Here is a 26,115-nt window from a genome sequence, read left to right on the forward strand (position 1 = left end):
ACATACATACTTATTCCCATACTAGGCAGTGAAGAGGGAAAACAGAAGAAGGTTACAGCCCTTCAAAATCTCACATTATTTTAAAAGTGCAGACTCAGTGATCTGGCTCACATTTTTAATCCCAGTACTTTGAGGAGTCAAAGCAAGAGCCCAGGAGCTCAAGACCAGCCTGATCAACATAGTAGACCCCTTCTTTGCAAAAATAAAAAATAAAATAAAAATAGCTGGACGTGATGGTGGGCCCGTCTGTACTTCCAGTAACTTGGGAGACTCCAGGGGGAGTATCGCTTGAGCTAGGCTGCAGTGAGCTTTGAATGCACCACTGCATTCCAGCCTGGGTGACAAAGTAAGATCGTATATCCAATAAATAGATAGATAGATAGATAGATAGATAGATAGATAGATAGATAGATAAATAAATAAATAAATAAATAAATAAATAAATAATAAATAAATAAGCAAGGAAGTCTTTAAACAGATATTCTCATCTAGTCCCCATTTTTACAAATAAGAATATTGAAATATTGGGCAATTAAATGTCATACTGTTGGTGGTTCTCAGTATTCACAATTTTATTCCAGCCATATGCTTTTCTTTTAACAGTGGAAAATAATGTAATCAAATTAAATTACTAAAGAGCATGTGCCACATCTTTCTCTTTCATTGATCTTTTTCATGTGTATGCAGCACATTTTTTTTTTTTTTTTTTTTTTTTTTTTTTTTTTTTTTTTTTTTTTTTCCTGCACCATGAGGGCTTGGTAAATGTTGACTAATGGACTGTCAGAAACTGGGAGGTCGAGTACTCAGGAGTAGAGAATGATCAACTATGTTTACAACAGGAACATAACTCAGATTTTCTGGGCTGCCTATCACAGGGCGTTGTTGAGGGGAACTCCATAAGCACAGTGGAAATAAGATGACTTGCAAGTTGGCCAGGACCCATGCCACTGGGAAGAGGCTCTCCACTTCTATATCTATAATGTGGACAGTGCCACCATCAACTGATACATACTGATGAAGGCCATGTGGATGCTAGGAATCTACTCCTCACAATGGAACTTGAACTTTGACAATATTGATACACATAGTGCTTTCACATAAGGCTCCACATTGCAGACCCATAATGAATAAGAAATTATCTCTGGAAGCAATCATTAACAAAAAGTAAATGAATACATCTGAAGTCTAAGAGACTCACTTGCAGAGATCTAAGCGGTCACCTGCCTAGAGCTGTTTTTTTGTTTTGTTTTGTTTTGTTTTAATAAAAGCTTTTATTTTATGTTGGTGTACAAATTATTTCATCACCCAGGAGCACAGTATCTGAAAGGGAGTGGTTTTGTTTTTATCTTCACCTTAATACCACCCTCCACCCCCAAGTAGGCCCTGCTGTTTATTATTCCTCTCTTTCTGTTGACATGTTCTCAATGTTTAGCTCCTACTTCCCAGTGAGAACATGTGATATTTGGTTTTCTGTTCCTGTGTTAGTTCACTTAGGAAAATGGCCTCAAGCTCCATCCATGTTGCTGCAAGAGTTATGATCTTGTTCTATTTTATGGCTGCACGATATTCCACAGTGTCTATGTATGACATTTCTTTATTCAGCCTACCACTAATGGGCATGGTTGATTCCACGTCTTGGCTATTGTGAATAGTGCTGAGATAAAGCTATGCATGTGTGAGCCTTTATGTGCCTGGCCTGGTGTAGTGGCTCATGCCTGTAATCCCAACAGTTTGGTAGGCAGAGGCAGGTGGATCACTTGAGGTCAGGTGTTCAAGACCAGCCAGCCCAACATGGTGAAACACCATCTCTACTAAAAATATAAAAATTCACCAAGCATTGTGGCAGGAGCCTGTAATTCCAGGTATTTGGGAAACTGAGGCAGGAGAATCACTTGAAACTGGGCAGTGGAGGTTGCAGGGAGCCAAGATCATGCCACTGCACTCCAACCTGGAGGACAGAGAGAGACTCGGCCTCCAAACAAAACAAAACAAAACAAAACAAAACAAAACAAAACAAAAACAAGGAATGATTTCCATTCCTTTGGATATGTATCCAATAATGGGATTGCTCGGTCAAATAGTAGCTCTATTTTAAATTCTTTGAGAAATATTTTGCAGTACCCAAAGTATAGTCCTGTGGCAGAGATCAACCCTATGGATCAGAACATATCTTTTTAAACAGATTCCATGTCCTTTTTTTCATTTGACCACAGGATGCTCCCAAGTACTGTTAATATACCACACTCAAAAGGCAATTTTCTTTTTTCTTTTTTTTTTTTTTTGAGACAGAATCTTGTTCTGTCACCCAGGCTGGAATGCAGTGGCACAATCTCGGCTCTCTGTACCTCAACCTCCTGGATTCAAGTGAATCTCCTGCCTCAGCCTCCTGAGCAGCTGAGACTATAGGTGCACACCTCCATGCTCAGTTAAGTTTTGCATTTTTAGTAGTAATGAGATTTCACCATATTGACCAGGCTGGTCTCAAAATCCTGACCTTGTTATCCACCTGCCTCAGCCTACTAAAGTGTTGTGATTACAGGCATGAGACACTGTGCCTTAATAAAATCTCAATAAATTTATAAAGAAAATCTTAATAAATTTATAAAAGCTAATATGATCCAGGTGATGTTTTATCACTAGTTGATAGTTGATTCATCAATTCATAGTGACATCAAAATAAAAAAAGTATGAGACAAACAAGTATGACTAATAAGAAATTCTGTCCAGTGGAAATATTGGATGTAAGAGGAAATCAAAATTCCAGTAAGCATTAATTATAAAATAGTACGTACCTAAACTACTAGAAAACATGACATTACTAAAGTTACGGGATGTTTCCATACCTTACTCAGAAGACAAATTTGTAATCTGAAATGTTTATGTTTCCACTATTAATTAGAGAATAAACATAATTGGATCAAGAAAATAACTGTCTTTGCCTTGCTTACTGGTAACATTTCATCCAATGTTACACCCCTGCATTCACTACTTAAAAACCCAATCAGTCATTCTAAAAAAAAAAAAAAAAAAAAAAATGGAGTACTTACACATACTAATATGTGGATAAACTTTGAGGAAGTTATGCTGAGTGAAAGAAGAACACATGATATATTATTCTATTTACAAGAAATGTCCAGATGAGGCAAATTCATGGAGTCAAAAAGTAGACTCATGGTTTTCAGGGACTTGAGTGGGTGAGAGAAACAGGAAGGAATTATTATTTTTTTTTTTACTTTTTTTTTTTTTTTTTTTTTTTGAGACAGAGACTTGCTCTGTGACTCAGGCTGGAGTGCAGTAGTGTGATAGGCCTCACTGCAGCCTCCACCTCCCTGGGATCAGATGATCCTCCCACCTCAGCCTCCTGGGTAGCTGGTACTACAGGTGCATACCACCATGCCCAGCTAATTTTTGTATTTTTTTTATAGACAGGGTCACACTATGTTCCCTAGGCTAGTCTGAGACTCCTATACTCAAGTCATCCTCCCAACTTGGCCTCTCAAAGTGCCATGATTATAGGCATGAGTGATTCCACTCAGCCCAGCAACTTTTAATAGAGATGAAACTTCTAGACAGAGGCGGTGGCTCACGCCTGTAATCCCAGCACTTTGGGAGGCGGAGGCGGGCGGATCACGAGATCAAGAGATCCAGACCACAGTGAAACCCTGTCTCTACTAAAAATACAAAAAAATAGCCAAGTGTGGTGGTGGGTGCCTGTAGTCCTAGCTATTTGGGAGGCTGAGGCAGGAGAATGGCTTGAACCTGGGAGGCAGAGCTTGCAGTGAACCGAGATGGTGCCACTGCACTCCAGCCTGGGTGACAGAGCCAGACTCTGTCTCAAAAAAAAAAAAAAAAAAAAAAAAAAAAAAAAAAAAAAATCCCAAGTATACTCTTTGGCAGCAGTGACGTTCCAAAACCGCCAAGTCCTACACTTCCTCACTGCTGAGAAAGGAGAGCTCTGCACCTTCTTACGGTAAAAGTGTTGTTTTTACACTAACCAGTCAAGGATAGTATGAGTTGTCACCTAGTGCTTACAGGAAAAGACTTCTGAAATCAGACAATGCCTTTCCAACTCTTATACCAACCTCTAGATTTGGGCAACATGGTTCCTCCCCTTTATAAGTCCCATGGCAGCCATCTTGCTATTACTCACCTTTAGGCCCTGTATTTTTAACCTTCTTGTTAAATTTATTTCCTCTAGAATCAAGGACATCAAGCTACAAATGGTCTTACAAATGGAAACCCAAATGAGCTCAACTAACAACTTCTACGGAGGACCCCTGGACTGACTCACTCAGCCTTCTACTGGCCTACAGAGATCCCCTCTGGAAGACATTACAATTGCAGGGCCCCTTCTTTGCCCCTGTCCAGCAGGAAGTAACTAGATCTCTCACTGGCCAAATTTCCAACAGCATTTGGGGTGTCCTGTTTAGAGGGGGGATTGAAAGGTGACAATGTGCTAAAAGGCCTTGCTCACTCTTGGCGCTTCCTTGGCCACAGCATCCACTCTGGCCACGCTTGAGGAGCCCTTCAGTTCGCAGCTGTGCTATGAGGGCCTCTCTCTGGGGATGGCTGAGGCTAGAGACGGGTCCCTCTGCTGGCAGTGAAGTGTGAAGAAATAGGCATGGGCGGGAGCCAAGGCTGCAGGTGCTCCCGGGTCAGCAACGGTTCCAGGTGAGTGCAGGCTCTGCAAGCGCCACACTCAGCATGGCTGGCTGGTGCCTGCTGGTCATGATCAGAGGCTGAATATCATGCGTGGACTGAAATTCTGTCTTCTACAAGATTGTTGGCCACGATACCAGGTCTCTGTCTCTTTCCCACTTCCCCTCTTTTCTTCTTGATTGTCTGGGAGGAACTCCATCTGGGCTGCCAGAGTGCCTGGGCTAGGTACCACAAAGTCCCACAGCCAGTGAGAGGTGAAGCCGTCTGGGTTTCTGGGTCATGTGGGGACTTGGAGAACTTTTCTGTCTAAATGATTGTAAACACACCAATCAGCACTCTCTGTCTAGCTAAAGGTTTGTAAATGCAGCATCAGTGCTCTGTGTCTAACTGAAGGTTTGTAAATGCACCAATCAGGACTCTGTGTTTAACTAATTGGGTAGGAACTTGGAGAACTTTTCTGCCTAGCTAAAGGATTGTAAACACTCCAATCAGCACTCTGTGTCTAGCTAAAGGTTTGTAAACGCACCAATCAGCCCTCTGTCAAAACGAGACAATCAGCTCTCTGTAAAGTGGACCAATCAGCTCTCTTTAAAATGGACCAATTAGTAGGATGTTGTTGGGGGTATATGAGCGAATAAAAGCAGGCCATCAGAGCCAGCAGTAGCAACCCACTGGGGTCCCCTTTTGCACTGTGAAAGCTTTGCTCTTTTGCTCTGTTATTTCACACTTCGCAATAAATCTTGCTGCTCCTCACTCTTTGGATCCATACCACATTTGTGAGTTGTTGCACTCACTGCAAAGGTCTGCAGTTTCTCTCCTGAAGCCAGTGAGACCATGATCCCATCAGGAGGGATGAACAACTCTGGATAGGAGGAACAAACAACTCTGGATGTGCCACCTTTATGAACGGTAACACTCACTGCCAAGGTCTGTAGCTTCACTCCTGAGGCCAGCAAGACCACGAACCCACTGGAAGGAAGGAACAACTCCAGACATGCCACTGTAAAGAACTGTAACACTCACCTGAAGTTCTGCTGTTTCGCTCCTGAATCAGCGAGACTACGATCCCACCAGAAGGAAGAAACTCTGGACAGATCTGAATATCTGAAGGAACAAACTCCAGACACACCATCTTTAAGAACTGTAACACTCACTGTGATGGTCAGCAGCTTAATTCTTGAAGTCAGAAAGACCAAGAACCAACCAATTCCAGACACACTAACTTCGAAGTTGCAATTATATAGGACCCAGTCTCTTCTGATTTATTACAATAGATTAATAATATGTCCTTAGACACTCTGCCTTCAGTAATCAAAGCTGTGAACTTCTGGTATGTATTCAAAGGAAAATACATCATTAAATCAAAAAGACAAATACTCTTGCATGATTATTACAGTACTATTCACAATAGCAAAGAAATGAAATCAACCTAAGTGCCCATCAACAGAGGGCTGGATAAAGATAATGTGGTACATGCACACTGTGGAAAAATACTCAGAATGAAATACAAAAGAAAGAAATCATCTCTTTTGCAACATAGATGAAACTATAGGCCATTATTCTAGGTAAAATAATTCAGAAAGCCAAATACCGCATATTTTCACTTACATGTAGAGATTAACAGTGAGTACACATGGACATAAAGAGTGGAATAATATAGAATTGGAGAATACAAAAATGGGAAAAGTGGAAGGGAAGTGATAATTGAAACATTACCTATTGGGTACAACAGCCACTGCAATATATGCATGTAAGAAACTTGTACTTGTACGCGCTAAATGTATACAATAGTAATAATAATAGCTATTAAATATTGATGACAGAAAACTGCTGAAACGTTACCAATCTCTTAATTCCACATTTGTTTGGTATATATTCATGGAGGACCTATCATAAGCTAAGAATTGTATCCTGTACTAGGAAGCAAGAAAATGAAGCTGAGTGAGATGATGGAATACTACACAGCCACAGAAAAGAAAGAGATCAACTCTTTTCAGGAATATGGAAGGATCTGGAGGCCATTGTCTTTCTCAAACTACTGTAGAAACAAAAACCAAACAAACCAAATACCACACGTCCTCAGTTATAAGTGGGAAATAGGTCAGGTGTGGTGGCTAACGCCTGCAATCACAGCACTTTGGAGGCCAAGGCAGATGGATCTTGAGGTCAGGAGTTTCAGACCAGCCTGCCCAACATGGTGAAACCCTGTCTTTACCAAAAATACAAAAATTAGCTGGTGTGGTGATAAATGCTTGTAATCAGTATTACTCAGGAGACTGAGTCAGGAGAATCTCCTTCACTCTGGAGTTGGAGGTTGCAGCGAGCAGATGTCAAACCACTGCGCTCCAGCCTGAATGAAAAGGCGAGGTTCCATCTCAAAGAAGAGAAAGGAAAAGAAAAGAAAAAATGTGAAAACTGAATGATGAGAACACATGGACCCAAAGAAGAAAACAACAGACACTGGAGCTCACAGATGGTGGAGGATTGGAGGAGGAAGAGGAGAAGAAAAGACATAAATTAAGTGTTAGGTTTAATACTTAGGTGATAAAATAATCTGTATAACAAATCCTTGTGACACAGTTTTACCTATGTAATAAATATTCTGTATTAATCTGCCTTCACACTGCTATAAAGATACAACCTGAGATACAACCTGAGACTGTGTAATTTATAAACAAAACATGTTTAATTGACTAGTAGTTCTACATGTCTGGGGAGGCATTAGAAAAGTTACAATCTTGGCAGAAGGGGAATAGGCATGTCTTACCCGGTGGCAGGTGAAAGAGTGTGAGATCTGATGGTTTCATAAGAGGCTTTTCACCTCTCACTCCTCACACTCTTTCACCTGCGGATGTCAGGTGGAAATTATAATTCAAGATGAAGTTATGGTGGGTGCACAAAGCTTAACCATATCACCTCCATTTGTACCCCTGAACTTAATATAAAAATTAAAAGTTGATCTCATAGAAGTAAAAACTAGACCATAGGATACTATAGCCTGGGAAGGGTGGTTGGAAGGGGGAGATAGGGAGAGACTAAAGTTTACAAAATTGCTGCCAGATAGGAGGAATACATTCTGGTTGTCTATACCACTGTAGGATGTCCACAGTTAACAATAATGTATACTTCTATATAGGTAGAAGGAGAATATTGAATGTACCCAACACCAAGAAATGATAAATATTCAAGTTGATGAATAGGCTAAATTGACCCAATCTGATCACTTTACATTATATGTATTGCAACACCACTATGTATCCCATAAATATGTTCAATTATTACATCAATTAAAAAATAAAATGAAAAATAACAAAGATGAGAGAGAAATACTTCCTGCCTATGAAGATGTTACAACATTTTATATTTCTTTGAGAGGGAAAAGCAAACACAAAAATCGCTTTGTTGCAGAAGAGTGCATGCAAACATTCTTTGCAACTTGTTTCACAACACAGGCTGTTGTGAAAAGCCGAAGTTGTATTCAATTTTTAGAAAGTCATATTCAATTTGAAGAAAGTTGTATTCTGTTTGTTTGGGGTGTGCCCAAGACCAACCCATGCTCAACAATTTGTAAGAAGTATTCAGAGTTAAGACTCATACAGTAACACAGTAGTCATACTCAGCTGCATCCTTTAGAGAAAAAATACCTGCATTGTTTGAAGAAATCCAAGCACAGGCTTCCTAGGAGTAACAGTAACAAAAACAGTCTTGCACAAAGAGTGTTTCTACTCATCAGGGACTCCATAACCAAAGATTTTTTTAGGAACTAGTCAAAAAGACAACCTCTGCTTACCACCTTCCAAAATGCCAGACTCACAGAAGAAAAGCAGATGTGCACCATAAATTGCATTGCTTGTACCATCTAGCCACAACATAAATAAAAACAAATAAACAAACAAAAATACATCACTTTGGGAATGTACTGGACTGAACAGTGTTCCTCCAAAACTGATATCCATCTAAAATCTCAGAATATGGCCTTATTTCAAAACAGTATCTTCACAGATGTAATTAGCTTACAAGTCCATATGACGATGGAGGTAGGGATTGGAGTGATGCTACCATAAACTAAAGAATGCCCAGGACAGTCAACAACAAAGAGTTGAAAGAAGTAAGCATAGACCTTCCCCTAAAAACTTCAGCAGGACTGGAGTTCTACTAACAATTTGATTTCAGACTTCTGTATCAAAAATGGTAAGATAGTAAATATATTGTTTCAAATCACATGGTTTGAAGTAATGTGCATTACAATCTTAAGAAATTAATCTAGGAAACACTTCTCATTAGTGTAGGAATGTTTTAGAAGCTGTGTTGTCAGTCACCGGCCAAGGACTGACCTTGCAAGCAGGACCGTCTAAAGATAAATAAAAAATACAAAACAACAACAGCAACAACAACAAAAATTAGCCAGGCATGGTGGTGGGTGCCTGTAGTCCCAGCTTCTTGGGAGGCTGAGGCAGGAGAGTGATGTGAACCTGGGAACAAGAGCTTACAGTGAGCCAAGATTGCACCACAGCACTCCAGCCTGGGTGACACAGCAAGACTCTGTCTCCAAGTAAGTAAGTAAGTAAGTAAATAAATAAATATAACCGTCTGAGGCTTGCTGTATACACACTTTTCTGCACACACCTCAGCTAATGGAATCAGACGAGAGCTCACAAAAGAGGTGATGTGAGCTAAGTCATCAGATAAGGAAATAGGTTTGGAGAGATAACTAAGTCATTCCCAAAAATATAAACCGGTGTCTTAATTTATTAATGCTGCTATAACAGAATACCGCAAACTGAAAAATTTACAAGCAGCAATGTACTGGCTCACAGTTCTGGAGGCTAGGAAGTTCAAGACTGAGGATCCAGTAGGTTTGTGATTCTGATTCCAAGACGGCATCTTGAATACTGCATTTTCTGTCGGGCAGAAATGCTTTATAGGAAGGCATGAATTTGTGAGATGGTATAAAACAAAACTAAACTATGAAACAAAACTAGCAGAATGTTTTTAAAACGTTTTGCCTTGTATGAGGAATGTTAGAAAACACAACGTGCAATATTTTCCCTAACCTTCAGATGTGGGAACTTGGATCAATGTTGAAAAATAATTTTCACCAGAGTGAAAATGTTGGATCAAATAAATTTCTACACTTGCCATTTGCTTGTTTGTTGCTTTCTAAATAAATAAATTGGTTGTATAGAGATTTTAAAAATTACATGAAAGAAAGAAAAGTTGATATTATTCTGAAACCTCAAGTTACAGTTTCAGATCTTCTTTTTATTTTGAGACAGAGTCTGGTTCTGTCATCCAGGCTGGAGTACAATGGCCCCATCTCGGCTCACTGCAACCCCCGCCTCCCAAGTTCAAGTGATTATCCTGCCTCAGTCTCCCAAGTAGTGGGGACTACAGCTGCCTGCCACCATTCCCAGCATTTATTTTATTTTATTTTTAGTAGAGATGAGTCATTGCCTTGTTGGCCAGGCTGGTATCAAACCCCTGAACTCAGGTGACCCACCTCCCGCAGCCTCTCAAAGTGCTGGGATTAACAGGCATGAGCCACTGCACCTGACCCAGAGATTTTTAAAATATTATTTTATTTTGTTTTTAATTGGCAATAATTGTACATATTTATAGGGTGAATGGGAGGCCTTAATATCCATATATAGTAGCCATATGTGTGTGTGTATATATATATCATGATTGAATGAAGCTAATTAACATATTCACCTCTTCAAAAACCTATCATTTGGTGAAAACATTTAAGATCTACTGTTTTAGCAATTTTGACATATATATTATGTTATAATTAACTATAGTCACCATGAGGTGCAATAGATCTTTCAAACTTATTCTTGTCATCTAATTTGAAATTTGTGTGCTTTGTCCAACATATCCCCAAGTCTTCCATCCCAGTACTTGGTAACTACTGTTCTATTTTCCACTTCTATGGGTTTGATTTTTCAAATTTCACATTATAAATTAGATTATGTGGTATTTTTCTCTCTATGCATGGCTTATTTCACTTAATGTTCTCCAGCTTCATCCATGCTGTTGCAATGACATTGTTTACTTCTGTTTTAAGGCTGATTAAAATCCTCCTGTATATCTACATAACATGGAAAAACAAAACAAACAAAAAAACACTCATTTTCTACCACCTTGAGGACATCCTAACTTGGATGTCTTCTTCATCTTTAATGGAACTGACCAACTGCATCATCTAACCCTGTTCACCATTATGCCACTGGTGATTATTGCCACTCTGGTTTACATTGTCTCAATTCATCTCTTTGCTCTCTCTTTCCTAGCCAAAAGTTCACAAGATTTATCCTGGATCCTGCTCTCTTCCCTCATCTGAGATCCTATGTGTCAGTAGGTCCTGTCAATTCCACTTGGTAAATATCATTTGAACTCATCTGTTCTGACCATGTCTGCCCATGACACACATACATTCTAACCACTGTGGTATCTACATTTCTACAACAAGAAGGTTGCAAAGATCAGAGGAAGCCTGGTTGATGCTAAAAAGAGCATCCACTCTCTTCTCATTGTTCCATCATCCTTCCCATTCAAACCAGTCAAAACTATGTATCCAGAGTTGTCCTTCTAAGATAGAACATGAATCAGAATGTGAATGTGAACTACCTCCAGGCTAAAAATGTCCCCATTGCATTTCATGTGAATTCTTTTTATGTGAATCAGGCCTTCTGGAATACTGAAAAGCCATCTGCCAACTGCTCCCATGCCATAATTCTTCCTTGTACTTTTTCCCATCCCTCTCCCATGCTAAATATTAGCCATGTGGGACAATATTTTGTCCTTAAAGCACGTTGAGATTACCCTCATAGAGGAACATGTCTACTGTTTAATAACAGCTTGACAATTTCCTTGCTATTTCACTTCTACTCAATGCTACACTCAACATTTCTGCATGCTGTTCAGCCATCCTTCATTTCTGCAACTTATTTGACCCACCATCCCTGATTAGGTATCTCTCATCAGCACACTGAATATAATGTAAGGATTGAATCTCTCATTATTCCTCTTATTTGCATAATTTGTGAGAACTAAGATGGTTCCTCTCTTAATGACACGTATCACCTGCTTACTTTCAAACATATGCTAAGGCTAAATGAATACAGCTCTGAGTACTTAGTATGAGTTAAGTTGTTAATGTTACAAGTGTTTCAAATCTTGTAAATAACACAGGATAAATAAAAGCAAAATTACTTTTGCCCATGTTCTTCCATGGGGAATGCAGAACTATATCATCGTAACGACAGACTTTTCCCATTTCCAACATAGCTCTGAGATTGTTCCATTGGAAATATTTGCTGTATTTTCCATTTTGGTATATTCTTCACTTTGTCAGAAAGAATATAGAATCAATAAAACCAAAATGCAAAACAAAACAAAACAATAACATGATGAAATTTTATACTATTCTTCTGACTCAAGTGGGTGAGAATGTGGCATATGGAAAAAATATCCTTGGATTTGTTTCTAACATGACATAAGGCTACGAAGGAGGAATGAACTATGTCAGACCAAGTTCACCAGATTTTACTCTGAAAATGAAGGCAATGAATTAGGTTTTTCTAGCATATAGTCCACAAGCACCTTCAAAAGTCTCACATAAAATGTTTACAAAAAAATTAACTTTTCAATTATGCAATTAATCCATTTATCACCAAGCATATTCCCGTCAAGCTACCATTGACTTTCCTCATCAAATTAGAAAAAAATACTTTAAATTTTATGTGGAACCAAAACATAACCCATATAGACAACACAATACTAAGCCAAAAGAACAAAGCTGAAGACATCATGCTACCTGACTTCAAACTATACTACAAGGCTACAGTAAACAAAACAACATAGTACCAGTACCAAAACAAAGATATAGATCAATGGAACAGGACAGAGACTTCAAAAATAACACCACATATCTACAACCATCTTATCTCCTTAAAACCTGACAAAAAAAGCAGTGCAGAAAGGATTCCGTATTTAATAAATGGTGCTGTTAAAACTGGATAGCTATATGCAGAAAATGGAAACTGGATCCCTTCCTTAAACCTTATACAAAGATTAACTCAAGATGGATTAAAGATTTAAATATAAAATCCCAAGCTATAAAAACCCTAGAATAAAACCTAGGCAATACCATTCAGGACATAGACATGGGAAAATGCCTCATGACTAAAACACCAACGGCAATGACAACAAAAGCCAAAATTGACAAATGGGATCTAATCAAACTAAAGAGCTTCTGCACAGCAAAACAAAACTGTCATAGAATGAACAGGCATCAATTCATTTAATAAGATTTACTTTACCACATTGTCTAGTCACTACTCTGGGCATACACTTCATTGTGCACGTTTCAAAAATCTTGAATTATATGACTTCTAACATAAATTACAAGTTGTGTAGAGTTTACCATCAGGAAGCACACAACACAATCAGGAATTCTCACCTTTGGCCAGGTGACATTTTGGACCCAGTGACTGTTTGCTAGGGGTAACGTACTGTGTACTGTAGGATTTTTATCATCACCCCTGGTCTCCACAAATTGGACAATAGTAAGGCCCACTCTCCCAATTGTGACAGCCAATGATGGCTGATGCATGATGATTTAGATAAATTCAACTAAAAATGTATGTCCCTACCATGTACCAGGCAATATAATAAGCACTGAAAAAAATGGGAAATGTACAAGTCAATGAATGAATAAACAGAAAAACAAATAAATAATGTCCCCTCCAATATCTCTTGCAGTTTAAAAGGGGGACATGCATGTAGATGTTCAATAAGTATGTGGAGACATGGAAATACTGAAAATAAGAGACAAAACAGAGGCAGAAAATAAAAATAAAGAGGTACATGGGATGAATGAAGAGACAATGTATCAGAAAATAACTTTCCAGAGATGGTACTAGTTATTTAGGTTTTTGAGAGATGAATAGGAGTTCATTCGGTCATATGGAGGGACACAAAAGTGTAAGTATGTAAGCCATGAATGAGCTATCAGTAAAACAAAATACACTACTAAGGATAATAAGGTTAAAACATAAAAAGTTTGGAAAGCAACAGGACACATTATCCTGTAGTGAAACACTACAGAAAGGAGAAATCTCATAAGATTCCAAAAATGTGGAAAATAGTAAAGGCAGGAAGGCCACATATTTATCAGGGCAAGAGAACCTTTCCCAGACCTTTACTTGCAAATGGGAAATTAAAGGCTTTTACTGTTTTGCTCTGCTCAATTTCATGAGAATGAGGGAACCATTGATTATCCATGGTCGATTTACATGAAGAAAAAAAGTTATTTTAGCACCTGTTGATGCAACTAAGAAAATGCAAAAAAGTTAGATGATCTGTTGTCTTCCTAAGACTGATCCGCTCACAGCAGGTCTTAGTATTTGCACCATGAGCAACTCACTGTACAATCACATGGGACTACCTGTTAAATAGATCCATTCTGGTTCCTACCAAACTGATAGTACTAGTTATTTTTTCCACATGAGGACACAGAATCTCCAAGTAAAATGGCTCATCCAGTTTACCCTTACATGCTGCAAAATCTGAGAATGTCTAGTCTGTTCTGATTTCTGCAATTTAAGTAGGTAGAATTGCAAATAAAATCTGTTACTCTGTGTAGAGAGTGAGTATAAAAATAAAATGAGGAATATATGTCATTGAAGAGTTTCCTAAACCTGAAAACAGAGCAGATTTCAAATTAAAAAATGAAGAGAGATGGGCCAGGTGTGGTGGGTCATGCCTGCAGTCCCAGAACTTTGAGAGGCTGAGGTGGGCAGATCACGAGGTCAGGAGATCAAGGCCATCCTGGCTAACACAGTGAAAACTGGTCTCTACTAAAAATACAAAAAAAGTTATCCAGGCTTGGTGGTGGGCACCTGTAGTCCCAGCTACTCGGGAGGATGAGGAAGGACAATGGGGTGAACCCAGGAGGTGGAGCTTGCAGTGAGCTGGGATCATGCCACTACACTCCAGCCTGAGTGACAGAGTGATACTCCATCTCAAAGACAAAACCAAACAAAAAGACATTACTTATGTGGAGAAAACTTCACAGCGAAGGTGAATAAATTAATTTAAAAATTACTTTTCTTTGAGAAAGAGTCTTGTTGTGTTCCTCAAGTTGGAGTGTAGCAGCACAATCTTGGCTCATGGCAACATCTGCCTTGTGGGTTCAAGTAATTATGCAGCTTCAGTCTCCCAGGTAGCTGAGACTACAAGTGTGTACCATCATGGCCAGGCTAATTTTTGTATTTTTAGTGGAATCAAAGTTTCACCATATTGGCCAGGCTGGTCTCAAACTCCTGACCTCAAGTGATCCTTCTGCATGGGCCTGCTAATGTGTTGGGATTACAGGCATGAGCCCATTGTACTTGGCCAAGTAAAATCTTGAAATCAAGATGGTATCAATTGTGAAAACCTTTTCTTCTGTGTTCTTATTTGGGGGGTAAGGGAGAAGAGATAAATGCACATTGGAGATTTGGGATGTGATATGTGTAATTAAAGATAAACATTGGGCAATTTGTATTTCTATGGTAGCTTTTATTTCCCTGAGCCTGTTAAAAATATGACTAGGCCAGCCACGGTGGCTCACACCTGTAATCCCAGTACTTTGGGAGTGCAAGGTGTGCAGATCATCTGAGGTGAGGATTTCGAGACCAGTCTGGCCAACAAGGTGAAACATTGTCTCTACTAAAAATACAAAAAATTAGCTGGGTGTAGTGGCAGGCACCTGTAATCCCAACACTACGTGTTAATTGTGAATCTAAAATGCTGTTAAGAGGCATGGCTCCTTGATGAATTAAACAGGCTTACTTTTAGAGACATAAATTGGGCCAAACTTGGGCCAAACTTGAAGTAACAAGTGAAGACACAGGAAGTAAGTAGCTGAATAGCTTGGAGGAAGAGAAACTCTGGGTAGTAAATGGCATTTTTTTCAAAAGTAAATCAAGAGACTGTGCATTGTTAGAGTTTTATAAACTACAGAAAATTGAGGCTGAAAATAGACTCTTTATACTACTAGATGCTGACTTCTCCATGCAAATCCTCTTTATAGAGATGCTGTGCTGTTGCTGCTACAAATTCATACCTGCACTCTTCTTCAGAGAGCCATTTATTTGCTTCTTCCTCACCTTGAGATCCCTGGGAGTTGATAACTCCTGGACACATCCTGAGTCAACTACTAGCCACTGCCTGACAAATGTGCTCTGCTTCATTTGTTCTAGTTGAGAAATGTCCTCTGGGACCACTTAGGCTGTACAACTCCCCATGGGATCAAACTGAGGGCTCCTGGTGTTCTCCACCTACTTGTCTTTGACTTCTCCTGAGAGCATTTGCTCAGCACTTCACCACACAAGAATACTTGACCCAGGTCCTGTTGCTTGAGAACCAAACCTTAGACATGTGCTATTTGCACAATATTTAAGATACAGAGATGCTTTAAATTGGGGATTCCCAGCCCCTGGACCATGAACCACTACTGGTCCAGGGCCTGTGAGTGGTTGTTGAACAAGAAAAGCTAGATCTGTATTTACGGCCACTCCTTATTGCTCACATCACTGCCTGAGCTCTGCCTCCTGGCAGATCAGTAGTGGCAGTAGATAGATTCTCATACGAGCAAGAACTCTATTGTTAACTGTGCATGTGAGGGATACAAGTTACATCCTCTTTATGAAAATCTAATGCCTGATGATTTGTTGCTATATCCTGTCACCTCCAGATGGGACTATCTAGTTGTAGGAAAATAAGCTCAGGGCTCCCACTGATTCTGTTATGGTGAAGTGTGTTATTTCATTATATATAATATATATATATAGTTTCATTATATATTACAGTATAATAATCATACATATACAGTTCACAATAAATACAATATGCTTGAATCATCCAGAAATCATCCACCCCAAAACCTGTCACCACTGTCCATGGAAAAATTGCCTTCCACTAAACTGGTCCTGGTGCCAAAAATCTTGAGTACCACTGGTTTAAATCTTAGTTATGTGTAACATTTGAAGAAATACCAAGTACTTTAAACAAAGCCATTTCTTCACAAATGAACAGACTGTGAGTAGTATAATATTACAATATTATTAAAATCTGCTGTGAAGTCAAAATCAGAGTTTTTTTTTTTTTTCTTGAAGTAATAGAACATTTTCTCTTTTTCTTGCCTTTTAGGTTTGGGGGTACATGTGAAGGTTTTTACAGCAGTAACACACATCACCTGAGTTTGTTGTACAGACTTTTTCATCATCCTAGTATCAAGTCCCATACCCAATAGTTATCTTTCCTGCTCCTCTTCTTCTTCCCATCCTTCTCCCCAACTAGACCCTAGTGTATGTTGTTTCTATTTTAGTAGAACACTTTCACTTTCAGTGTCAATAGGTTTACTGTATTCAGCAAATAACTGCTTTACTGACTAAAGAGATGTTCAGTGCATGTCCTTTATCAAGCCTATGTTCAAGCTCAAGGTGGGTTATGTGTATGAATAGAACTGTAAGATGCCTGGAAGAAGTATGTATAGGATTGCTTGAAAACTTCAGTGATCTGCAACACTTCAGACATCTTACAGTCAGTGATTCATTTTTTACTAACTTCAACACTGACATTTCACCTGATGAGAAGATATATCTAAAATGCCTTTCTAGTGGGCAGACTATCTGAGAAGCAATGAGACCAGAACATTTGCTGGTTTGGGCTGTGGTTTCTCAAACATAGATCCACACTTCTATGATATGCAAAGCTGTGAAAAGAGAAAGAATGCCACAGATCACTGAAGAACAACTAAGTCAATTCCTAGCTGGGGTACATACAAGAGAAATAGACTTGGAGATGGAGTCTGACTTGCATTATTTATGACATATCCAACAGTTTCCTAGATAATATGGATGCTTGGGTCTGTGAAATGGAAATTTCAAGTTTCTGGACTATAAAGAATAGGACATCTGGACATAGGCATTGCAAGGTGAAAGGATTCCAGGTGCTTCAGAGAGACATAAAGGTGAGCTCACCAGGAAACAAAGACAGAGGACCTATTATGATGGTCATTCATGGCACCTGAAGCTAGAATTTAGCTAAAGCTTAAATGAAGACCAGAATTGGAAGAAACAAAGAGATTTAAAGAATGTCACTTGAAATTTTCTATGACAGGAAAAAATCAATACAATGTTTGTTTGCTTTGAAAACATTAATGACAGTAAACTGGATAATTTTTTAAAAAATTTTAAGTTTAAGGACTCGTGCAGATTTGTTACATAAGTAAATTTATATCATGGTAGTTTGTTATACAGATTATTTCATCACTCAGGTATTAACTCTAATATCCATTAATTATTTTTCCTGAGACTCTCTCTCCTCCTACCTCCAGTCTCCAACAGGCCTCAGTATGTGCTGTTCCCCTCTGGCTGTCCACATGTTCTCACCTTTTAGTTTCCGCTTATACATGAGAACATGTGGTATTTGGTTTTCTGTTCCTGCATTAGTTCGCTAAGGATAGTGGTCCATCCATGTTCCCAGAGAGGGTATAATCCTTTTGCATGACTACATAGTATTCCATCGTGTATACATACCACATTTTCTTTTTGTTGTTCTTTTTTTTTTTTTTTGCCAGACTTGAGACCAGTGGCTTCATCTCGGCTCACTGCAACTTCCACCACCCAGATTCAGGTGATTCTACTGCCTCAACCTTCTGGACAGCTGGAACTATAGGTGCATGCCACCATGACCAGCTAATTTTTTGTATTGACTATATCCAGTCATAATATTTTCTTTATCCAGTTATCATTGATGGGCATTTAGATTAATTCCATTTCCCTGTTATTTTGAGAAGTGTTGCAGTGAACATCCAGAATAATTTATATTCATTTTGATATATACCCCATAATGGGATTGCTGGGTTGAATGATAGTTTGATGTTTACATATTTGAGGAACTGCCACACTGTCTTCCACAAAGGCTGAACTAATTTACACTTCTACCAACAGTGTATAAGCATTTATTTGTCTCCATAACCTCACTTTTTTTTTTGAGTTTTTATGAGTAGCTATTCTGACTGTTAGATTGTATCTCTTAAAAGATGATTTCAGTAAATCTAAAATGAATTTAGTTGGAAGTATTTGTTTCCTTAACAAAGAAGATGAACAAAATCAATCATCTGAAATTTAAAACAAACACTTAAACAATGTCTCATGATTTTTCACAATGTCTGATCATATGACATAGCCAGTTATATAATGGCTTGAATTTGTGTCCACATTTTCTCTCTCACACACATAAAGAGATAGAAAGATGGAAGAATTAAATCATTATTCTGACTATGTAACTATCTGATTGGAAATGTATGAGAAAGAGACTAAAAAATAATTTTAAAAAATGCAAAAGATATTTTCAATGAAGTCCCTAGATAATTGTCCATAGGATGCAGCAAATTTCTAGTGATGTTGAACATTTAATTCAAAATTAGAACCATTGAAAATGTATTGGTAGATAAAATAGTGGAAAGGGTCCATAGATGATGATGAGGTCAAAGGTTCAATTGTAGAGTAGCAGAGATTTTAGAAGAGGCTACAGAGATCATAGCTGGGCAAACACCATTACAAAAAAAAAAAAAAAAAAAAAAAAAAAAAACTTAAATTCCCAGATCAGTAATTAGAAATGTGAGAGAATACCCAGAGAAAAATGAAACAGTTGTTTTCAGAGAGAAAGCCATTATAATGAGAAAGCAGGTAGAAAGAGATGTCTCTTGCATTTTTAAGGAAAAGGAGAGTTTAACAACAGAATGAAGCATGAGTGTTTCACAACAGAATGAAGGATATTAATGAAATGACAAACCAACCAGGTGAGAGTGTTTTCAACATTCCTGAGTAAACTGATTAATTGGTGAATTGGTGGGTGGGTAGTAATTACTAGAGGACTCTAGGTTGTGTGAAAACTTAGAAAAGAAGCACAGATTCCAAGTTTTATATATATTATATATATATATGTGTGTGTGTGTGTGTGTGGGTGTGTATATAAACACACACGTTTTATATATGTGTGTGTGTATAGTTTTATATAGGTGTGCATATATACACATATGTATATGTAATACATATGTATATATGTATATGTATACATGTATACATATATGTATACATGTGTGTATATACACACATATATATAAAACTACACACACACATATTCACACATACACACACATACATATATATACACACACACTTGCAAAATTCTCCCATTCTGTAGGTTGCCTGTTCACTCCAATGATGGTTTCTTTTGCTGTGCATAAGTTATTTAGTTTGATTAGATCCCATTTGTCAGTTTTGGCTTTTGTTGTCATTGCTTTTGATGTTTTTGTCATGAAGGCTTTACCCATGCCTATATCCTGAATAGTATTGCCTAGGTTTTCTTCTAGGGATTTTACAGTTTTAGGTCTTACATTTAACACTTTAACCCATCTTGAGTTCATTTTTGTATAAGGTTTAAGGAAGTGGTCCAGTTTTAGTTTTCTTTCAATTTTCTGCCTAAGACTAGTCATTTCTCCCAGCACTATTTACTAAATGGGAAATTATTTTCCCATTACTTGTTTTTGTCAGGTTTGTCAAAGATCAGATGGTTTTAGATGTGTGGCATTATTTCTGAGGCCTCTGTTATGTTTTATTGGTCTATGTGTATGTTTTGATACCAGTGACATTCTGTTTTGGTTACTGTAGCCTTGTAGTGTAGTTTTAAGTCAGGTATTGTGATTCCTCCAGCTTTGTTCTTTTTGCTTAGGATTCTCTTTGCTATATGAGCTCTCTTTTGGTTCCACATAAAAATCAAAGTAGTTTTTTAATATATAATTCTGTGAATAAAGTCAGTGGCAGCTTGTTGGGGATAGCATTGAATCTGTAAATTACTTTGGGCAGTATGGCCATTTTCACAATATTGATTCCTCCTATCCATGAGCATGGAATGTTTTTCTATTTGTTTGTGTCCTCTTGTATCCTTGAGCAAGTAGTTTGTAGTTCTCCTTGAATGGGTCTTTCACATCTCTTGTAAGTTGTATTACTAGGTATTTTATTCTCTTGGTAGCAATTGTCACTGGGAGTTGAACTCTGTTATAGGTGTATAGGAGTGCTTGTGATTTTTGCACATTGATTTTGTATCCTGAGACTTTGCTGAAACTGTTTTCAGTTTAAGGAGATTTGGGGCTGATATGATGGTTTTTTTTTTTCTAAATATACAATTATGTCATCTTCAGACAGACACAATTTGACTTCCTCTCTTCATATTTGAATACACTTTATTTCTTTCTCTTGCCTGATTGCCCTGGCCAGAACTTCCAGTGCTACTTTGAATAGGAGTGGTGACAGAGGGCATCCTTTTCTTGTGCCAGTTTTCCAGTGGAATCCTTCCAGTTTTTATCCATTCAGTATGATATTGGCTGTGGGATGGTCATATATAGTTCTTACTATTTTGAGATATGTTCCATGAATGCCTACTTTGTTGAGAGTTTTTTAGAATGAAGGGATGTTGAATTTTTTTGAAGGCTTTTTCTGCATCTATTAACATAATCATGTGTTTTTTGTCATCGGTTCTGTTTATGTGATAGATTACATTTATTGATTTGTGTGCACTGAGCCATACTTGTATCGCAGGTATGAAGCCAACTTGATTGTGGTGGACAAGCTTTTTGGTGTGCTGCTGGATTCACTTTGTCAGTATTTTATTGAAGATTTTTTCACCAATGTTCATCAGAGATATTTGCCTGACATTTTCTTTTTTTTGTTGTTGTATCTCTGCTAGGTTTTTGTATCAGGATGATGCTGGCCTTATAAAATGAGTTAGGGATTTTTAACTGGATCTCCAGAGAGATACACTGTTAGTCTTTTCTATTGTTTGGAATACTTTCAGAAGGTATGGCAACAGCTTCTCTTTGTATCTCTGGTGGAATTCAGCTGTGAATCCATCTTGTCCTTGCCTTTTTTTGGTTGGTAGGCTATTAATTGCTACCTCAATTTCAGAACTTGTTATTGGTCTATTCAGGGATTCAGCTTCTTTCTGGTTTAGTCTTGGAAGGGTGTGTGTGTACAGGAATTTATCCATTTTGTCTAGATTTTCTAGTTTATTTGCCTATGTAAGGGTGTTTATAGTACTCTCAGATCATAGTTTGTGTTTCTGTGGGATCAGTGGTGCTATCTTCTTTATTATTTTTAATATATCTATTTGAATCTTCCCTCTTTTCTTTTTTATTAGCCTGGCTAGTGTTCTATCCCTTTTTTTTTCTTTTTATCTTTATAAAAAACCAACTCCTAGATTCACTAATTTTTTGAAGGGGTTTTCATGTCCTTAACTCCTTCAGTTCTGCAAGATCTTAGTTATTTCTTATCTTCTGCTAATTTTTGAATTGTTTCATTCTTGCTTCTCTAGTCCTTTTTACAAATTATATTCATAAATTTATTACATTAAAATTTCTCTTTAAGTGTTTCAAAGGCATGACCTAAAACTGAGAGCTTCATTTAGTCTAGGGTGTAAATTTTAGATCTTTCCTGCTTTCTTTCGTGGGCATTTAGTGCAATAAATTTTCCTGTACATCCTGCTTTAAATATGTCCCAGAGATTCATGTACATCGAGTTTTTGTTTTCATTGATGTCAAAGAGCATCTTTATTTCTGCCTTCGTTTTGTGTCTACCCAGCAGTCAGTCAGGAGCAGGTTGCTAAGTTTCCACGTAGTTGTGCAGTTTTGAGTGAGTTTATTAATCCTGAGTTCTTAATTGGTTGCACTGTGATATGAGAGACTATTTGTTATGATTTCCATTGTTTTGCAATTGCTGAGGACTGTTTTACTTGCAATTTTCTGGTCAATTTTAGAATAAGTGCAATGTGGTTCTGAGAAGAATGTATATTCTATTGATTTAGGGTAGAGAGTTCTGGAGATGTCTTTTAGGTCTTCCTGGTCCACAGCTGAGTTCAAGTACTGAATCTCCTTCTTAATTTTCTGTCTTGTTGATCTGTCTAATGTTGACAGTGGGGTATTAATGTCTCCAATTCTTACTGTGTGGAAATCTAAGTCTCTTTGAAGGTTCTAAGAACTTGCTTTATGAATCTGGTTGCTTCTGTATTTAGTGTATACATATTTATGATAGATAGCTCTTCTTGTTGAATTGATTCCTTTACTGTTATGGAATGCTCTTCTTTGTCTCTTTTGATTGTTGGTGGCTTAAAGTCTGTTTTACCAGAGACTAGGATTGCAACCCCTGCTTTTTGCTTTCCATTTGCTTTGTAAGTATTCCTCTCTCCTTTTATTTTGAGCCTGTGTGGGTAACTGCACGTGAGAAGAGTCTCCAAAATACAGCACACCGATGGATCTTTACTCTTTAGCCAATTTGCCAGTCTGTGTCTTTTAATTGAGGCATTTATCCTGTTCACATTTAATATTGTTATATGTGAATCTGAACCTTTTGTTATGATTCTAGGTGGTTATTTTGCCTGTTGGTTGATGCAGTGTCTTCATAGTGACATGTTTTTGCAGTGGCTGTTACCGATTGTTCCTTTCCATGTTTAGTGCTTCCTTCAGGAGCTCTTATAAGAATGTTGAAGATTGGCCCCCACTCTCTTCTGGCTTGGAGGGTTTCTCCTGAGAGATCCACTGTTAGTCTGATGGGCTTCCATTTGAGGGTAACCTGACCTTTCTCTCTGGCTGCTCTTAATATTTTTCCTTCATTTCAATCTTGGTGAATCTGATGATTATGTGTCTTTGGGTTGCTCTTCTTGAGGAGTATCTTTGTGGCATTCTCTATATTTCCTGAATTTGAATGTTGGCCTTCCTTGCTTGGCTGTGGAAGTTCTCCTGGATAACATCCTGAAGAATGTTTTCCAACTTGGTTCCATTCTCCCCATAACTTTCAGATACACCCATCAAATGTAGATTTGGTCTTTTTACATAGCCCCATATTTCTCGGAGGCTTTGTTGGTTTCATTTTACTCTTTTTTCTCTAACCTTGTCCTCCCACTTTATTTCATTGAGTTGATCTTCAGTCTCTGATATCATTTCTTCTGCTTGACCAATTCGGTTACTGATAATTGTGTACACATCATGAAGTTCTCCGTCTGTTTTTCAGCTCCATCAGGTCATTTATTTTCTTCTCTAAACTGGTTATTCTAGTTAGAAATTCATCTAACAGTTTTTCAAGATTCATAGCTTCCTTGCATTGGGTTAAAATATGCTTCTTAACTTGGAGGAATTTGTTACTACCTACCTTCTGAAGCCTACTTCTGTCAATTTGTCAGACTCATTCTCCATCCAGTTTTGTTCCCTTGCTGGTGAGGAGTTGCGATCCTTTGGAGGATAAGAGACATTCCGTTTTTGCAATTTTCAGGATTTTTGCACTATTTTCTCCCAGTCTTCGTGGATTTATCTATCTTTGGCCTTTGAAGTCAGCGACCTTCTGATTGGGTCTCTGAGTGGACGTCCTTTTAGTTGGTGTTGATATTATTCCTTTCTGTTTGTTAGTTTTCCTTCTAACAGTCAGGCCCCTCTGCTGCATGTCTACTGGAGTTTGCTAGAGGCCCACTCCATACCGTGTTTGCCTGGGTATCACTGGCAGAGACTGAAGAAGAGCAAAGATTGCTGTCTGTTCTTCCCTCTCGAAGCATCAGCCCAGAGCGGCACCTGCCAGATGCCAGCCAGAGCTCTCATGTATGAGATGTCTGTTGGTCCCTACTGGGAGGTGTCTCCCAGTCAGGATACATGGGGATAAGGGACCCACTTGATGAGGCAAGCTGTCCCTTATCAGTGCTCAAATGATGTTCTGGAAGATCAGCTAGTGTCTTCAGAGTGGCCAGGCAGGGACTTTTAAGTCTCCTGAAGTTGGGCCCATAACTTCCCCTTTCCCTCCCAGGGATGTGTTTTATCTGTAAGTCCCTTACTAGGGCTGCTGACTTTTTTCCAGAGATCCCTGCCCTGAAAGCAGAGAATCTAGAAAGGCATTCTGGCTCCAGGGACCTTGCTAAGTCTCCATGTACTCTGCCCAGTTTGAAATTCCCTGTGGTTTTGTTTACACTGAGAGTGAAACCATCTACCCAAGCCTCAGCAAAGGCAGACACCCCTCCCTACTCCCAAGCTTGAGCATCGCAGGTTGAACTCAAACTGGTGTGCTCGTGCAAGGATTTCAAGCTAGTGGATCTTAGCTTGCTGGGCTCCATGGAGGTGTGACTCTCCAAGCCAGATCATTTGGCTTCCTGGCTTCAGCCCCCTCTCCAGGGGAGTAAACAGTTCTCTTTCACTGGCATCCCAGGTGCCACTGGGGTATGAAAATGAATTCCTGTGGATTGTTTGTTATCTACTCAAACAGCTGCCCATTTTATGCTACAAACCCCAGATCCTAGAGAAATAGGCACTGAAGGGAATCTCTGATTTGCAGGTTGTGAAGATGGTGGAAAAACTCAGTATCTGGACAGAAATGCACGGTACAGTCCCTAATGACTTCCCTTGGCTAGAATAGGGAATTCTCCAACCTCTTGAACTTCTCAGGTGAGTCAATGTCCCACCCTGCTTCAGTTCACCTTCCTTGGGCTCTACCCACTCGCCAATCAGTCCCACTGAGATGAATCGGGTACCTCAGCTGGAAATGCAGAAATCACCAGCCTTCTGCATTAATCTCACTGGGAACTGCAGATTAGAGCTCTTCCTATTTGTTCATTTGCCAACAATCCATGAATCTTAGGTTTTACAATAGTGATGATATTCTTAGGAGTAACTGGGCAGGTTTAGAATATTGTGGCTTCTGGCTTCATGAGTCCTAAAACATAATTTATAAGTTTGGGCTTAATTTGTTCATCCTACAAAGGAAGTCTGGTCCCCAGGTAAGAAGGTAGTTTTCTTTGGGAAAGGGCTGTTATTGTTCTCACAGTTAAACTATAAACTAAGTTCCTCCCAAAGTTAGTTCAGATGCCCAGGAATGAACAAAGACAGCTAGGGTTTTACAAAATGATGGAGTACATTACAGCAGATCCCTTTTGCTGTCATAATTTTTTCACTGTTACAATTTTTCCAAAAGCAGTTTTAAGAGCAGTTAAAGCAAAACACAGCCTCAAATGCCTTTATTATCTAAGAGAAATGAGAGAAACAAAGGAACTCAATATTAATATTAATAAAGAATAAGATAAAATTAAATAGAAAAATGCTAATAAAGCTTGAAGGTGAAATTAATGGAATGAAAAATAAAAATCGTACCTATCACACAAGATAATTTCTTAAAACTTTGCAATGAAATAAAACATAAAACTTCGGTGAGTCTGCTGAATTGTAAAGACACAAACAGCAAGATTACATCATAAAAAAAAAGCAGTGCTTACAAGAGACACAGGAGAATTTAAAGAAGTGGATGCTAACAATAAAAAAACTACAGGAAAATCCATGACACTTAATTTGCAAACAGGAACAGCAGAAGATTTTGT

Source organism: Rhinopithecus roxellana, chromosome 22 (genome assembly GCF_007565055.1).
Source record: "Rhinopithecus roxellana isolate Shanxi Qingling chromosome 22, ASM756505v1, whole genome shotgun sequence".
Taxonomy (NCBI): domain Eukaryota; kingdom Metazoa; phylum Chordata; class Mammalia; order Primates; family Cercopithecidae; genus Rhinopithecus; species Rhinopithecus roxellana.